The following is a 3,291-nucleotide window of genomic DNA, read 5'->3' on the forward strand; positions in this document are numbered from 1 at the left end:
GCCCGCGCTTGTGGCATCATATAGGAATATAGAATAATATGAATAATAGGAAGCATAAGGTTTTCATGGGGGAGAACCATGATTTACTGAGTCAAAATCAATTATCTTAATTAGATTAAAGACCTATTCAGTTCATTCAAGATCTTTTTGGAACCATTTGTATGCTAGGCTGCCTATTAGTAGGATAATGAGGGAGTATGATAGGGCAAGGATAGTATTGGTTGTTTGCAGTTGGATGGCTCAGGGTAGTGGTATAAGGAGGGCATTTTCTAGGTCGAATAGGAGAAATGTAATAGCAACTAGGAAGAATTTTATTGACAATGGGAGTCAGGCAGAGCCTAGAGGGTCAAATCCCCATTCGTAAGGGCTAGATTTTTCTAGGTACAGGTAGAGTTGTGGTAATCAAAAGGCAATGAGAACCATGATTGCTGATCAGGAGAGTGAGGACTAGGTAAATTATTTTTCTCTGATTTTACGCAGACATTAATGATTGGAAATCAGCAGTACTAATTATACTAGAAAAATACGAGCCTCATCAGTAAATAGACACATATAGGAATAGTCACACTACATCTACAAAGTGTCAGTATCAGGCAGCGACTTTGAAGCCAAAGTGGTGGGTGTATGTGAAGTGATAAAAGAGTTGTCGGAGTAGACATGAGATTAGGAACAGGGATCCGACATTACGAGGAAGCCTGTTGCTACAAAGAATGTTGAGCTATAAATGCCATCTGAGATAGTAAATGGTGCTTCTTAGTATTCTATGGCTTGAAGGGTAGTGAAATATAGGCCCAGGGCAATGGTGATTGATAGGGCTTAATCATTTGTTTGCGGCTTCCTTCTATAAGACTGTGGTGGGCTCATGTGATGGAGATGCCTGAAGCAAGTAGGATGGCCGTGTTTAGTAGTGGTACTTCTAAAGGGGTTAGATTCCCACAGGAGGTCAGCAGCCTCCTAACTCTAAGGCAGGAGAAAGACTTGAGTGGTAAAAAGCTCAGAAGAAGCCTACAAAAAAGAAGACTTCTGACGTGATGAAAAGGATTATGCCGTAGCGTAGACCTTTGGGGGCTACAGGAGCGTGATGGCCTTGGTGGGTTCCTTCTCGTACAACATCTCGCCGTCATTGGAATATTGTTACACGTATTGATGTTACACCGATAGAGAAGGAGGATAGAATGGAAGTGGAATCACATGGTTAGACCAGAGGTGAGAAGGAGTGCTGAGAAGGCTCCCGTGTGCGACCATGGGCTGGGGTTTACTATGTGGTAAGCATGAGTTTGGTGGGTCATTAAGGTTTCATCATATAGTTAGGCGATGATAGTGCAACTAAGAGTTGTCACATAAGTACAGGCTTACTAGTAATGTGAAAACATAGACCTGGATTATAGCTAGGGCCAGTTCTAGGATTGTGAGAAGAAAGAGGACGATGACTAATTGTTGACAGTGCGATGCTGATGGATAAGAGTGCTGAGGCGGCTGAACCAATTAGGTGAGTTAGGAGGTGAGCTGTTAGTCCTACTGCTAAAACTAGTGGTTGAATAAGCAGGCTAATTGTTTCAATGATAATTAGTATAGGGATTAGGGGTGTTGGGTTACCTTGTGAGACTTTTGTGAAAGCCTATTACTACTGTTCCTATTCAGAGGGGGGTGGCTATGCTAATATTTATTGAGAGTTGTGTAGTAGGGATAAATGAGTAGGGAAGAAGGCCAAGAAGTTTTGTTGTTGCAATAAATAGAACTAGGGACGTAAGAATTAGGGCTCATGATCGACCAAGATTATTATGTATAGATATTATTTGCTTGGTGATAAGGCAAAGTCAAATTTGTAGAATTTGGATTCGGTTTGGGAGTCAACGCTTAGGCGTTGTGAAGATCAGACATGGAAATAGGATAATAATAGGTAGAGTGGAGATGCCTGTGATAGTAGGGCAGATAAAAAGGGCAAATAGATTTTTGTTCATTTTTTCTCTCAGGGGAATGGAATTTCTGGAAGTTTGAGTATTTCTTCTGGGGGATAAATATAAATTATTTTGATACCGATGATTTAAAGTTGGAATGCGCAGAAAACACTGAATAGGGTAAAGCCCACTATGTAGAATTAAGTTGATGTATCTAATTGTGGCATAGACTTTGAGGAGATATTGAGCTCTAGCAATACTTAAGTATTATGTGATTTCTCAAAGATGTCTGCATCATATGTGATCAGTTTTCAAAATATTTTAGGGTGGACATTTCTAGTACAATAGACATGAAGCTGTGGTTGGAACCACAAATTTCTGAGCATTGACCATAATAAATTCCAGGACGAGTGGAGGTCAGGGTGGCCTGGTTTAGTCATCCTAGAATAGAGTCCACTTTTAATCCTAGAGAGGGGACAGCTCAGGCGGGAAGTACATCCTCCCATGAGATTAGTATTCGAATTGGAAGTTCTATGGGTAGAACTACTCATTGTCTATCTCTAATAGTCAGAATTGGCCAGGATTTAAGTCTTGGGTGGGTAGGAATAATAGGGTCGTGCAATCAGCCTAGCTCTGTTTACCATTAACTTCAAGATGATTCTTTAGTCTCCACACATTTAAAGGGCTCTCCTGTGCTGAGCTGCTTTGTGAATATACAGAGAAAAGCCAGTATCCTGGGGGAGGAGGGGTCACATGCTATTGGGGAGATCTGATATGAGCTGTCATTCTGGCCATTGTGTCCCCTCTCAGGGCGCCCCCCTCCTGTCTGCGGCCCTTTACCTCAGCTCTCTCGCCACCCTGTCATGGGTTTTCCTGCTCTTAGGGTCCCTTGGTCTTTCCTAGCTACCCCTGCCCCCCATGCCGCTTCTGACACTTAGCACAGGGCCTGGCATGTGTTGGGGGCTTAAAAAAATGCCAGTTACGTGAAGGGACCTCAGTTCTGTTCAACATTTCTCACCCTTTCATTCTTCACTCATGTCCTATTCTTTGTGACCCCAGGGACCCTGGCACACCAATACCATCCTGCGGTTCTCTTGGCAAAGGTACCAGTGGATTAAGGCAAACTGGCCTTAAGTGAGGATCACACAGCTAATAAGTATCTGAGGCTAGATTTGAACTCAGTTCCTTCTGACTCCGTACCCAGCGCTCTAATCACAGGGCCATCTGCGCCCTTATCTGAGCCTATGGGGCCCCAAACTTTGCTTCTTGTCCGTCGTGATTCACTCCAGCTGATCACACTGTGGTTGCTGGTAGTAGGTACCCCCTCTCGTTCCCATGTCTGCCTTTTGTCCAGAGGCAAAATCAAAACTAGGAATAATAAAGCAGCAGTTAC

This window comes from Antechinus flavipes, chromosome 3 (genome assembly GCF_016432865.1).
Source record: "Antechinus flavipes isolate AdamAnt ecotype Samford, QLD, Australia chromosome 3, AdamAnt_v2, whole genome shotgun sequence".
In the NCBI taxonomy this organism is placed as follows: Eukaryota; Metazoa; Chordata; class Mammalia; order Dasyuromorphia; family Dasyuridae; genus Antechinus; species Antechinus flavipes.